The sequence below is a fragment of the Salvelinus namaycush genome, chromosome 7, assembly GCF_016432855.1.
Source record: "Salvelinus namaycush isolate Seneca chromosome 7, SaNama_1.0, whole genome shotgun sequence".
In the NCBI taxonomy this organism is placed as follows: Eukaryota; Metazoa; Chordata; class Actinopteri; order Salmoniformes; family Salmonidae; genus Salvelinus; species Salvelinus namaycush.
Genome location: NC_052313.1, coordinates 1,993,781 through 2,010,075, shown reverse-complemented (window position 1 = coordinate 2,010,075; position 16,295 = coordinate 1,993,781).

The following is a 16,295-nucleotide window of genomic DNA, read 5'->3' as shown; positions in this document are numbered from 1 at the left end:
GCAGTCAACACAGAGGGTCTACAGCAGTCAACACAGAGGGTCTACAGCAGTCAACACAGAGGGTCTACAGCAGTCAACACAGAGGGTCTACAGCAGTCAACACAGAGGGTCTACAGCAGTCAACACAGAGGGTCTACAGCAGTCAACACAGAGGGTCTACAGCAGTCAACACAGAGGGTCTACAGCAGTCACAATACAGAGGGTCTACAGCAGTCAACACAGAGGGTCTACAGCAGCCGTCAACACAGAGGGTCTACAGCAGTCAACACAGAGGGTCTACAGAGGGTCTACAGCAGTCATCACAGAGGGTCTACAGCAGTCAACACAGAGGGTCTACAGCAGTCATCACAGAGGGTCTACAGCAGTCACAACACAGAGGGTCTACAGCAGTCACAACACAGAGGGTCTACAGCAGTCACAACACAGAGGGTCTACAGCAGTCACAATACAGAGGGTCTACAGCAGTCAACCCAGAGGGTCTACAGCAGTCAACACAGAGGGTCTACAGCAGTCAACACAGAGGGTCTACAGCAGTCAACACAGAGGGTCTACAACAGTCAACACAGAGGGTCTACAGCAGTCAACACAGAGGGTCTATAGCCATCAACACAGAGGGTCTACAGAGGGTCTACAGCAGTCAATACAGAGGGTCTACAGCAGTCAACACAGAGGGTCTACAGCAGTCAACACAGAGGGTCTACAGCAGTCAACACAGAGGGTCTACAGCCATCAACACAGAGGGTCTACAGCAGTCAACACAGAGGGTCTACAGAGGGTCTACAGCAGTCAACACAGAGGGTCTACAGAGGGTATACAGCAGTCAACACAGAGGGTCTACAGCAGTCAACACAGAGGGTCTACAGCAGTCAACACAGAGGGTCTACAGAGGGTATACAGCAGTCCACACAGAGGGTCTACAGCAGTCAACACAGAGGGTCTACAGCAGTCAACACAGAGGGTCTACAGCAGTCAACACAGAGGGTCTACAGCAGTCACAACACAGAGGGTCTACAGCAGTCAACACAGAGGGTCTACAGCAGTCAACACAGAGGGTCTACAGCAGTCAACACAGAGGGTCTACAGCAGTCAACACAGAGGGTCTACAGCAGTCAACACAGAGGGTCTACAGCAGCCACAACACAGAGGGTCTACAGAGGGTCTACAGCAGTCAACACAGAGGGTCTACAGAGGGTCTACAGAGGGTCTACAGCAGCCACAACACAGAGGGTCTATAGCCATCAACACAGAGGGTGTACAGCAGTCAACACAGATGTTGCTCACTTTAGTATTGCCAGTGTAACAGTATAGCTTCCGTTCCTCTTCTCGCCCCTACCTTTGCTCGAACCAGGAACACATCGACAACAGCCACCCTCGAAGCATCGTTACCCATTGCTCCACAAAAGCCGCGGCCCTTGCAGAGCAAGGGGAACAACTACTCCAAGTCTCAGAGCGAGTGATGTCACCAATTGAAACGCTATTAGCGCGCACGCCGCTAACTAGCTAGCCATTTCACATCGGTTACACCAGCCTAATCTCGGGAGTTGATAGGCTTGAAGTCATAAACAGCTCAATGCTTGAAGCATTGCGAAGAGCTGCTGGCAAAACGCACGAAAGTGCTGTTTGAATGAATGCGTACGAGCCTGCTGCTGCAGGCTCAGTCAGACTGCTCTATCAAATATCAAATCATAGACTTAATTATAACATAATAACACACAGAAATATGAGGCTTTGGTCATTAATATGGTCGAATCCGGAAACTATCATTTCGAAAACAAAACGTTTATTTTCAGTGAAATACGGAACCGTTCCGTGTTTTATCTAACGGTTGGCATCCATAAGTCTAAATATTCCTGTTACATTGTACAACCTTCAATGTTATGTCATAATTATGTAAAATTCTGGCAAATTAATTACGGTCTTTGTATAAATGGACTTCACACAGTTTGCAACGAGCCAGGCGGCCCAAACTGCTACATTTACCCTGACTGCTTGCACGGAACGCAAGAGAAGTGACACAATTTCCCTAATTATAAGAAATTCATGTTAGCAGGCAATATTAACTAAATATGCAGGTTTAAAAATATATACTTGTGTATTGATTTTAAAGAAAGGCATTGATGTTTATGGTTAGGTTTGGTGCAACGACAGTGCTAAATCATCACCCGTTTGGCAATTTAGGCTGTGATTCGATGAGAAATTAACAGGCACCGCATCGATTATATGCAACGCAGGACACGCTAGATAAACTAGTAATATCATCAACCATGTGTTGTTAACTAGTGATTATGTGAAGATTGATTGTTTTTTATAAGTTTAATGCTAGCTAGCAACTTACCTTGGCTTCTTGCTGCCCTCGCGTAACAGGTAGTCAGCCTGCCACGCAGGCTCCTCGTGGAGTGCAATGTAAGGCAGGTGGTTAGAGCGTTGGACTAGTGACCGGAAGGTTGCAAAAACGAATCCCGAGCTGACAAGGTAAAAATCTGTCGTTCTGCCCCTGAACAAGGCAGTTAACCCACTGTTCCTAGGCCGTCATTGAAATTAAGAATGTGTTCTTAACTGACTTGCCTAGTTAAATAAAGATGTAAAAAAATATATATATACACTGCTCAAAAAAATAAAGGGAACACTTAAACAACACAATGTAACTCCAAGTCAATCACACTTCTGTGAAATCAAACTGTCCACTTAGGAAGCAACACTGATTGACAATAAATTTCACATGCTGTTGTGCAAATGGAATAGACAAAAGGTGGAAATTATAGGCAATTAGCAAGACACCCCCAATAAAGGAGTGGTTCTGCAGGTGGTGACCACAGACCACTTCTCAGTTCCTATGCTTCCTGGCTGATGTTTTGGTCACTTTTGAATGCTGGCGGTGCTTTCACTCTAGTGGTAGCATGAGACGGAGTCTACAACCCACACAAGTGGCTCAGGTAGTGCAGCTCATCCAGGATGGCACATCAATGCGAGCTGTGGCAAGAAGGTTTGCTGTGTCTGTCAGCGTAGTGTCCAGAGCATGTAGGCGCTACCAGGAGACAGGCCAGTACATCAGGAGACGTGGAGGAGGCCGTAGGAGGGCAACAACCCAGCAGCAGGACCGCTACCTCCGCCTTTGTGCAAGGAGGAGCACTGCCAGAGCCCTGCAAAATGACCTCCAGCAGGCCACAAATGTGCATGTGTCAGCATATGGTCTCACAAGGGGTCTGAGGATCTCATCTCGGTACCTAATGGCAGTCAGGCTACCTCTGGCGAGCACATGGAGGGCTGTGCGGCCCCACAAAGAAATGCCACCCCACACCATGACTGACCCACCGCCAAACCGGTCATGCTGGAGGATGTTGCAGGCAGCAGAACGTTCTCCACGGCGTCTCCAGACTCTGTCACGTCTGTCACATGTGCTCATGTGCTCAGTGTGAACCTGCTTTCATCTGTGAAGAGCACAGGGCGCCAGTGGCGAATTTGCCAATCTTGGTGTTCTCTGGCAAATGCCAAACGTCCTGCACGGTGTTGGGCTGTAAGCACAACCCCCACCTGTGGACGTCGGGCCCTCATACCACCCTCATGGAATCTGTTTCTGACCGTTTGAGCAGACACATGCACATTTGTGGCCTGCTGGAGGTCATTTTGCAGGGCTCTGGCAGTGCTCCTCCTTGCACAAAGGCGGATGTAGCGGTCCTGCTGCTGGGTTGTTGCCCTCCTACGGCCTCCTCCACGTCTCCTGATGTACTGGCCTGTCTCCTGGTAGCACCTACATGCTCTGGACACTACGCTGACAGACACAGCAAACCTTCTTGCCACAGCTCGCATTGATGTGCCATCCTGGATGAGCTGCACTACCTGAGCCACTTGTGTGGGTTGTAGACTCCGTCTCATGCTACCACTAGAGTGAAAGCACCGCCAGCATTTAAAAGTGACCAAAACATCAGCCAGGAAGCATAGGAACTGAGAAGTGGTCTGTGGTCACCACCTGCAGAACCACTCCTTTATTGGGGGTGTCTTGCTAATTGCCTATAATTTCCACCTTTTGTCTATTCCATTTGCACAACAGCATGTGAAATTTATTGTCAATCAGTGTTGCTTCCTAAGTGGACAGTTTGATTTCACAGAAGTGTGATTGACTTGGAGTTACATTGTGTTGTTTAAGTGTTCCCTTTATTTTTTTGAGCAGTGTATATATATATTTTTTAAATCGGCCAAATCGGTGTCCAAAAATACCGATTTCCGATTGTTATGAAAACTTGAAATCGGCCCTAATTAATCTTCACCTTTCAGGAGAGGCAGTACAAAAGCAGATTTCCATAACTTGGGAATTTCCTTAACATCAAGCTTGAGGTTAAAAATACATGTTAATAAGGGGGGAGCAATGATGTCTGCGGCTAGGTGTAGGAGGCGGGGATCTAGTTCATCAGGGCCAGAGGATTCTTTTCCATCAATTTCTTTCAGGGCTTTACACACTTCTGAAACAGAGAAGGATGAAAAGGAGAACCTGGTGAACCTGCACTATAACAACAGCCACCTAATTAAAACAGCTTTCAGAGTTCCCAGAATGCTTGTGTAAAAGCCCAGTTGAAGATCCTTGTTTTAATTTAGGCCAATCTCCCTAAACTCTCTTGGCCAGAGTGGGCTGTGGAATGCAGAGCGGAGCAGGACTAAAGCCAAGTAACATTACATACAGCCCAATCCATCTTCCTCCCCCTCCAGACCAGAACCCTTTGCTCAACTGATGAAGTCAGCATATGCATCTCACATGGTACACTTTTCCCTACACACTGCACTACATCACATCAGACCATAGGGATCTGGTCAATAGTAGTACACTACATCACATCAGACCATAGGGATCTGGTCCATAGTAGTGCACTACATCACATCAGACCATAGGGATCTGGTCCATAGTAGTGCACTACGTCACATCAGACCATAGGGATCTGGTCCATAGTAGTGCACTACATCACATCAGACCATAGGGATCTGGTCAATAGTAGTACACTACATCACATCAGACCATAGGGATCTGGTCCATAGTAGTGCACTACATCACATCAGACCATAGGGATCTGGTCAATAGTAGTACACTACATCACATCAGACCATAGGGATCTGGTCAATAGTAGTACACTACATCACATCAGACCATAGGGATCTGGTCCATAGTAGTGCACTACATCAGACCATAGGGATCTGGTCCATAGTAGTGCACTACATCAGACCATAGGGATCTGGTCCATAGTAGTGCACTACATCACATCAGACCATAGGGATCTGGTCCATAGTAGTGCACTACATCACATCAGACCATAGGGATCTGGTCAATAGTAGTGCACTACATCAGACCATAAGGATCTGGTCCATAGTAGTGCACTACATTACATCAGACCATAGGGATCTGGTCCATAGTAGTGCACGACATCAGACCATAAGGATCTGGTCCATAGTAGTGCACTACATCACATCAGACCATAGGGATCTGGTCCATAGTAGTGCACTACATCACATCAGACCATAGGGATCTGGTCCATAGTAGTGCACTACATCACATCAGACCATAGGGATCTGGTCCATAGTAGTGCACTACATCAGACCATAGGGATCTGGTCAATAGTAGTGCACTACATCAGACCATAGGGATCTGGTCCATAGTAGTGCACTACATCAGACCATAGGGATCTGGTCAATAGTAGTGCACTACATCACATCAGACCATAGGGATCTGGTCCATAGTAGTGCACTACATCACATCAGACCATAGGGATCTGGTCAATAGTAGTGCACGACATCAGACCATAGGGATCTGGTCTATAGTAGTACACTACATCACATCAGACCATAGGGATCTGGTCCATAGTATTGCACTACATCACATCAGACCATAGGGATCTGGTCCATAGTAGTGCACTACATCAGACCATAGGGACCTGGTCCATAGTAGTGCACTACATCACATCAGACCATAGGGATCTGGTCCATAGTAGTGCACTACGTCACATCAGACCATAGGGATCTGGTCCATAGTAGTGCACTACATCACATCAGACCATAGGGATCTGGTCCATAGTAGTGCACTACATCACATCAGACCATAGGGATCTGGTCCATAGTAGTGCACTACATCACATCAGACCATAGGGATCTGGTCCATAGTAGTGCACTACATCAGACCATAGGGACCTGGTCCATAGTAGTGCACTACATCACATCAGACCATAGGGATCTGGTCCATAGTAGTGCACTACATCAGACCATAGGGATCTGGTCCATAGTAGTGCACTACATCAGACCATAGGGACCTGGTCCATAGTAGTGCACTACATAGGGAATAGTGTGACATTCGGGACGTACACAGGATCTTGTGTACATCACGTCTTCCTGTTGCACAAAACACACACAGGAAGTTCTTCGAATTTTGAAAGAACTTTGAATTTGATTCAAATGTAAAGATAAAAGTGAATTGTAATTTAGTTGTAGCGCCTAAGTTTAATCAAATTAAGAACAAACTAATGATGATAATCACTGAACTACTACAAGGTGCATGTCTGCGGTCTAAGTCTAACGATAGCCTGGTTCATGTATCGTTATTGGCTGACACATTCTTTACGTGTCGATACAAAGTCCATGGAGACACTCACTATGAGCCTCCTTATGTGTCTTTCAGTAAACTATTTAGTTGTAATGTGAGAGAAAACTGAGAGAAAGTCAAGACTACATTCTTAGAACAAAAGGGTTCCAAAATGGTTCTTATTCGGCAGTCCCCATAGGAGAACCCTTTTTGGTTCCAGGTAGAACTCTTTTTGGTTTCAGGTAGAACCCTTTTTGGTTCCAGGTAGAACTCTTTTGGGTTCCTTGTAGAACCCTCTGTGGAAAGGGAACCACAAGGGTTCTACCTGGAACCAAAAAGGGTTCTTCAAATGGTCCTCCTATGGTGACAGACGAATAACCATTTTAGGTTCTAGATAGCACCTTTATTTGGAACAGTGTATAATCAAAGTGTCTGGAGAATGTTTCCTCTTCAGGTTTTCTTTCAAACCTCCAAAGTAGCTTTGGAATGAAATATATCAGTGACAGATCTAAATAGATGATATTTTCTGCTTCTCTGATCTCTCCGCTGTTCTATCCTTCTCTGGTCTCTCCTTATCTCATCTCTCCTTCTCTGGTCTCTCCTTCTCTGGTTTCTCCTTCTCTGGTTTCTCCTTCTCTGGTTTCTCCTTCTCTGGGCTATCTTTCTCTGGGCTATCCTTCTCTGATGTCTCCTTCTCTGATCTCTCCTTCTCTGTTCTCTCCTTCTCTGGTCTCTCCGTCTCTGATCTCTCCTTCTCTGGTCTATCCTTCTCTGATCTCTCCTTCTCTGGTTTCTCCTTCTCTGATCTCTCCTTCTCTGGTTTTTCCTTCTCTGATCTCTCCTCTGGTTTCTCCTTATCTGATCTCTCCTTCTTTGATCTCTCCTTCTCTGATCTCTCTGAATGTTACACACATTGTTAGAAAGTTAAACCAATGGTCACCAGCTGTAGACACAGTAGCACTACTCTGGTATGAGAGCTACGTACTCTAGAATTACAGGAAGTCTCAAATGGGACTCTTTCAGGGAAGGGGGGCTGCTTGTTGGTGTAACTAGCCACTGACATTGTTTCTCAATCTGTTTGTAATTACCATAAGTGTTAACAGAAGGTTTACTAAATATGGTCGGTCACTGGCCCCTGGGAATAACTGACCTTGGCTCCAGAGAATGGAGGATGGTTACTACTGACCAAGGTTCTTGGCCAAGAAATGTTGCTATGCAGTATAGGTCCTATAGGAAATATCATCAGTAATGTCATCTATTTGAATCAATCAAAGATTTGATCAATTCACCTGCTGTCGACTGAGTGGGCGTCCAATGGAATAGATCCTCATATAAGCATGGTTGGATCATCGTACCACAGTTTTAATCAAAAAACATTCCTGTAATAAGTTATAAATGAAAAACCATTGTGTCCTTACTTAGCGTCTATGAACAGTTGACATCCTACTGGCCCAGTGTATTGTTGTCTTGTGGCAGGAGAACATGTGGTTGATGAGTCCATGAGATGTAAAACATTCTATGAGCCACAGACACGTGACAGAATGATTTACAGCAGGATTAGTATGTGTTTGTTGTCTTGTTGTCACAACGCAGGAGAGGATCAGGACAATGAGACATCCCTCATGGAGTGTGTTTCTTTCACACAACATTGTTGTTCACAAACACACACACAGTCTTGTACAGCTAACCTTGTGGGGACACCCAATTCAGTCCCATTCAAAATCCTATTTTCCCTAAACCTAACCCTAACCCTTAACGTAATTCTAACCTAAACCCCCTAGAAATAGCATTTGACCTCGTGGGGAGCAACAAAATGTCCCCAGTTTGTCAAACTTTCGTTCATTTACTATTCTTTTGGGGACTTCTGGTCCCCACAAGAATAGTTAAACACGTCCACACACACACACACACACACACACACACACACACACACACACACACACACACACACACACACACACACACACACACACACACACACACACACACACACACACACACACACGCAGTGGTTGGGGAAACTCCTGGTCCCGATCAGACTGTATAGTATGTCAGATTTCAGACGAGCAGTCAGCGTAAGCAGGGGGTGTGGATGTCTGTTTGAATTCCCAATTGGTGAACATGATAGTTGAGACAATAGTGTGGAAGTTTTCCCCACACACCCAGTTTACTCTTGTGACATTATTCATCAGTCATGCTTTTTATCATAACATCAATTTGGCTCCGGAACAATGTTATCAAAGTTGAGATCAGTAAGATAGCGGTGTGTGCTTGATTTGGCAGGATGTACCATGTGTCTTGTTACTGTAACAGCATAGTGTGTACATATCAATCAAAACCTGTAACTTCAGATATTACTCATTGGGCCCATTTAAACTATGTTCCAGAAGTCTAGTGGGCTACATCGAGATATTAGATTTCATCTTCTGAACACGTTGTATGGCCAGAGGATTGTGGGGGGGGGGGAAGAACTATGTCTGTATATACACACAATTATAAACTGGGTGGTTAGAGCCGTGAATGTTGATGGGCTGACAGCCGTGGTATATCAGACCGTATAACACGGGTATGACAAAACATTTATTTTTACTGTTCTAATTATCTTGGTAACCAGTTTATAATAGCAATAAGGCACCTCAGGGGTTTGTGGTATATGACCAATATACCACGGCTAAGGGCTGTGCCCAGGCACTCCGCGTCGCGTCGTGCCCAACAACAGCCCTTAGCCGTGGTATATTGGACATACAGTGTATTCAGATCCCATGACTTTTTCCACATTTTGTTACGTTACAGCCTTGTTCTAAAAATGGATGAATTATTTGTTGTTTTTTCTCATCAGTCTACACACAATACCCCATAATGAAGAATGGCGCCGAAGGAGATGGCTGCTCGTTTAACGGGCTCCTAACCAATTGTGCTATTGTGTGTGTGTTTTTTTGTTGTTGTTGCATTATTTGTAACTTATTTTGTACATAATGTTGTTGCTACTGTCTCTAATGACCGAAAAGATCTTCTGGACATCAGAACAGCGATTACTCACCTCAAACTGGATGAAGGTTTTTACTTTAACGAGTCGGACACAAAGGATTTACTTCAGACATCGGACAAGGCTCAAATCCCCGTCATTCACATGAAGAAGAGACATACCAGTCAACAGTTTGGACACACCTACTCATTCAAGGGTTTTTCTTTATTTGTACTATTTTCTACATTGTAGAATAATAGTGAAGACATTAAAACGATGAAATAACACATATGGAATCATGAGGTAACCAAAAAAGGGTTAAACAAATCAAAATATATTTTAAACTTTAGATTCTTCAAAGTAGTAGGGTGCCTTGTAAGGATCCGATGGCGAGTGGGTAATCTGCCTCTACCATCCGTTCTATTAGCCAATGTGGATTCGACAGCGAGTGGATAATCTGCCTCTACCATCCGTCCTATTAACCAACGTGCAATCATTGGATAATAAACTGGATGAGGTCCGATCAAGACTATCCTACCAACGGGACATTAAAAACTGTAATATCTCATGTTTCACCGAGTCGTGGCTGAACGATGACATGGATAACATACAGATGGCTGGGTTTCCAGTCCATTGGGGAGACAGAACAGCTGCCTCCGGTAAGACAAGTGGTGGCGGTCCGTGTCTATTTGCGAATAACAGCTGGTGCACAAAATCTAATATTAAGGAAGTCTCGAGGTTTTGCTCGCTTGAGGTAGAGCATCTCATGATAAGCTGTAGACCACACTATTTACCAAAAGAGTTTTCATCTATATTTTTTATAGTTGTCTATTTACCACCCCAAACCGATGCTGGCACTAAGAGAGCACTCAACAAGCTGTATAAAGACATAAGCAAACAAGAAAACGCACATCCAGGATCGGCGCTCCGAGTGGCCAGGGACTTTAATGCAGGGAAACTCAAATCTGTTTTACTTCATTTCTACCAGCATGTTACATGAGCAACCAGAGGAGAGAAACTCTAGCTCACTTTTACTCAACACACAGAGACGCGTACAAAGCTCTCCCTCGCCCTCCATTTGGCAAATCTGACCATAACTCTATCCTCCTGATTCCTGCTTACAAGCAAAAACTAAAGCAGGAAGTACCAGTGACTCTCTCAATACGGAAGCGGTCAGATGACGCAGATTCTATGCTACTGTTTGCTAGCACAGACTTGAATATGTTCCGGGATTCTTCTGATTTCGTTGAGTGCACCACATCAGGATTCATCAATAAGTGCATCGATGACGTCGTCCCCACAGTAACTGTACGTACATTCCCCAACCAGAAGCCATGGATTACAGGCAACATCCGCACTGAGCTAATGGGTAGAGCTGCCGCTTTCATGGAGCGGGACTCTAACCTGGACGGGTTATAAGAAATCCCGCTATGCGCGCCAACGAACCATCAAACAGGCAAAGTGTCAATACAAGACTAAGATTGAATCCTACTACACTGGCTCCGACGCTCGTCGGTTGTGGCAGGGCTTGCAAACTATTATGGACTACAAAGGGAAGCACAGCCTCAAGCTGCCCAGTGACACGAGCCTACCAAACAAGCTACATGACTTCTATGCACACTTTGAGACAAGCAACACTGAAACATGCATGAGAGCACCAGCTGTTCCAGACAACTGTGTGATCAAGCTCTCCGATGTGAGGAAGAACTTTAAACAGGTCAACATTCACAAGGCCGCAGGGCCAGATGGATTACCAGGACGTGTACTCCGAGCATGCGCTGACCAACTGGCAAGTGTCTTCACTGACATTTTTAACCTGTCCCTGACTGAGTCCGTAATACCAGCATGTTTCAAGCAGACAACCATATTCCCTGTGCCCAAGAACACCAAGGTAACATGCCTAAATGACTACTGACCCGTAGCACTCACGTCTGTAGCCATGAAGTGTCCTCAAACTCATCACTAAGCTAAGGACCCTGGGACTAAACACCTCCCTCTGCAACTCCCTCCCTCTGTTCATTGACTACAGCTCAGCTTTCAACAACATTGTTCCCTCCAAGCACGTCACCAAGCTTAGGACTCTGAGTCTGAACACCTGGGTGTGTGCTTATTCCCCTCCTGTACTCCCTGTTCACCCACGACTGCGTGGCCACACACGACTCCAAATGGTCCAAACACACACGCATAGTAGTGAAGAAGGGGCAACAGCGCCTCTTCCCCCTCAGGAGATTGAAAAAGTTTGTCATGGACCCTCAAATCCTCAGAAAGTTCTACAGCTGTACCATTGAGAGCATTTTGACTGGCTGCATCACTGCCTGGTATGGCAATAGCACCGCCCTCGATCGCATGGTGCTACACAGGGTGGTGCGGACAGCCCAGTACATCACTGGGGCCGAGCTCCCTGCCATCCAGGACATCAATATAAGGCGGTGTGGAAGGAAGGCCCGGAAAATCGTTAAAGACTCCAACCACCCATGCCGTGGACTATTCTCTCTGTTTTCACACGGCAGGCGGTACCGGTGCATCAAGTCTGACACCAACAGGCTCTGGAACAGCTTCTATCCCCAAGCAATAAGACTGATAAATAGTTACCAAAATAGCTACACGGACTATCTGAGTTAATCTTGTATTTTATCCTGTTGCCTAGTCGTCTTACCCCTATACATATATACCTCTATCACTCCAGTATCCCTATACATTGTCAATATGGTAATGAACTGACCCTGTATATAGTATGGTATTAACTGACCCTGTATATAGTATGGTAATAACTGACCCTGTATATAGTATGGTATTAACTGACCCTGTATATAGTATGGTAATAACTGACCCTGTATATAGTATGGTATTAACTGACCCTGTATATAGTATGGTATGAACTGACCCTGTATATAGTATGGTATTGAACTGACCCTGTATATAGTATGGTATTGAACTGACCCTGTATATAGTATGGTATTAACTGACCCTGTATATAGTATGGTAATAACTGACCCTGTATATAGTATGGTAATAACTGACCCTGTATATAGTATGGTATTAACTGACCCTGTATATAGTATGGTAATAACTGACCCTGTATATAGTATGGTATTAACTGACCCTGTATATAGTATGGTATGAACTGACCCTGTATATAGTATGGTATTGAACTGACCCTGTATATAGTATGGTATTGAACTGACCCTGTATATAGTATGGTATTAACTGACCCTGTATATAGTATGGTAATAACTGACCCTGTATATAGTATGGTATTGAACTGACCCTGTATATAGTATGGTATTAACTGACCCTGTATATAGTATGGTAATAACTGACCCTGTATATAGTATGGTAATAACTGACCCTGTATATAGTATGGTATTAACTGACCCTGTATATAGTATGGTAATAACTGACCCTGTATATAGTATGGTATTGACTGACCCTGTATATAGTATGGTATTGAACTGACCCTGTATATAGTATGGTATTAACTGACCCTGTATATAGTATGGTAATAACTGACCCTGTATATAGTATGGTAATAACTGACCCTGTATATAGTATGGTATTAACTGACCCTGTATATAGTATGGTATTAACTGACCCTGTATATAGTATGGTATTAACTGACCCTGTATATAGTATGGTATTTCACCTGACCCTGTATATAGTATGGTATTAACTGACCCTGTATATAGTATGGTATTGTAACGGTCGTTTTCCTCCTCGTCTGAAGAGGAGCATGGATCGGACCAAAACGCAGCGTGGGTTGAATACATATTTGTTTATTTGATAAAGAAAGACGAACACGAAAAAACACTTGATAAACTACAAAACAATAAACGATGTGAACAGACCTGTACTTGAGAACATCAAACAAGAGCGCACGAACAGGAAAGAACACACGAACGAACGAACGAACGAAAACAGTCCCGTGTGGTACAAACACTGACACAGGAACAATCACCCACAAACAAAACAATGAGAACAGCCTACCTTAATATGGTTCTCAATCAGAGGAAACGTAAAACACCTGCCCCTGATTGAGAACCATATCAGGCTAATTGAACATGAACCCAACATAGAAACACATAACATAGAATGCCCACCCAGCTCACGTCCTGACCAACTAAACAAAGACAAAACAAAGGAAATAAGGTCAGGAACGTGACAGGTATTGAACTGACCCTGTATATAGTATGGTATTGTAACTGACCATGTATATAGTATGGTATTGAACTGACCCTGTATATAGTATGGTATTGAACTGACCCTGTATATAGTATGGTATTAATTGACCCTGTATACAGTATGGTAATAACTGACCCTGTATATAGTATGGTATTAACTGACCCTGTATATAGTATGGTATTGAACTGACCCTGTATATAGTATGGTATTGAACTGACCCTGTATATAGTATGGTATTAAACTGACCCTGTATATAGTATGGTAATAACTGACCCTGTATATAGTATGGTATTAACTGACCCTGTATATAGTATGGTATTAACTGACCCTGTATATAGTATGGTAATAACTGACCCTGTATATAGTATGGTATTAACTGACCCTGTATATAGTATGGTAATAACTGACCCTGTATATAGTATGGTATTAAACTGACCCTGTATATAGTATGGTATTAACTGACCCTGTACATAGTATGGTATTGAACTGACCCTGTATATAGTATGGTATTGAACTGACCCTGTATATAGTATGGTATTAAACTGACCCTGTATATAGTATGGTATTAACTGACCCTGTACATAGTATGGTATTGAACTGACCCTGTATATAGTATGGTATTAAACTGACCCTGTATATAGTATGGTATTAACTGACCCTGTATATAGTATGGTATTAAACTGACCCTGTACATAGTATGGTATTGTAACTGACCATGTATATAGTATGGTATTAAACTGACCCTGTATATAGTATGGTATTAACTGACCCTGTACATAGTATGGTATTGTAACTGACCATGTATATAGTATGGTATTAAACTGACCCTGTATATAGTATGGTATTAACTGACCCTGTACATAGTATGGTATTGAACTGACCCTGTATATAGTATGGTATTAACTGACCCTGTATATAGTATGGTATTGTAACTGACCCTGTATATAGTATGCTATTGAACTGACCCTGTATATAGTATGGTATTGTAACTGACCCTGTATATAGTATGGTATTGTAACTGACCCTGTATATAGTATGGTATTGAACTGACCCTGTATATCGTATGGTATTAACTGACCCTGTATCTGTGACCAACAGATGCATATCTGTATTCCCAGTCATGTGAAATCAGTAGATTAAGACCTAATGAATTAATTTCAATTGACTGGTTTCATTATATGAACTGTAACTCAGTAATATCTTTGAAATTGTTGCATGTTGCATTTATATTTTTGGTTCAGTGGAATTAGAAACGATCAAAACCATAAAATGGCCGGCCCTGTTCTTCATTCACAATGATTACATAATGATGCATCTTTCGCTTCCCCTCACTCACCAACTCACCCATTCACCTCCTTTCTCCCCATCATACGTTACCTAATTTATCTCATCTGTTGTTATATGTGTGAAATTAGTTTCGGTATGAGGCAATTATCTGGGTGATTATCAGCTAGGGGCACTGCACTTTCAACTGTCGGGAGAAGAAGAGGCGACGGGGAAAACCATTCAAGAAATGACATGCCCTCCTAAACCTGGTTATAAAATCCAGTTCTGTATGTGATATTAAGATTCTAACACTGACAGTGTTATTTAAGAAGAGTCAAGGACGGAGGAGGGCATGATAAAACAAATGGCGGATTAATTAATTCATCAGCAGTCGAAATGACTTTCTTTAGCGGTTCTAGTGTTAAAACTACAACATTTTCTCTACACCCCATGGGGAAAATGTGTAGAATTGCAGTAGATTAACTTTAAACATAACATTTGCTCTCCGCTGTCAACAGGGGGGCCACTAAAATGTTTTTTTTTTCTCGCATGATGATGTCATATGCTTGAGCGCAAACGTAATATTATTCTTTGACTTATTCTTTGACTATATGTGCATAAAACTTTTTTGAAATGAATGACACATGTTACTAGGCTACTTACAGGAAGCTATACACCAGCTGTTCGTAATACAGTAGGCTACGATGTTTTTGTCATCACAAAAAGTTAAGCAAGTTACATACACTAGTATCAGAAGCCCATCCCACCCGGCAATAAACCACATCCTTATTTGGACGATACACGTGTCTTTTTCTTTTTTAGAAAGCACGTTTAACTGACAGACAGGAGCTGGCCAAGACAAGGGAGCGGAATTCAATCAGAGGTGGATCGCTGGAGACTCGTTTCAGTGGCGCCCAGAGACCCGAGTCACTTTTCACTTCTACCTCCATTGGATTACTGTTTTCACACTGACCTGTTGGAATATAACATGTTGAAAATGGAAAGGAAAGCTTTTTGTAGGAGATTGTGTACTGTACTATTCTTTACCAACTGTGTTTCAGGTGAGTCAAAAACACCACGTGCAATTAAAATATAAAACTAGCCTACAATCCTAAAAGCTGTACACTAGACAAATAGTCTAGACGGGTTAGCTGACAACATCACGAAAACGATGCACACGCTTCAATGGGGCATAAATCCTTATGTCGTTGTGATTCTGGATGTTCAAATAGTTAGCAACAATGACCATGTTTACATGCGCACAGTATCCGGGACAGTAGCTCATATCCCGTTTAAGATTTTATTCGGGATAAACTGTTTACATGCACT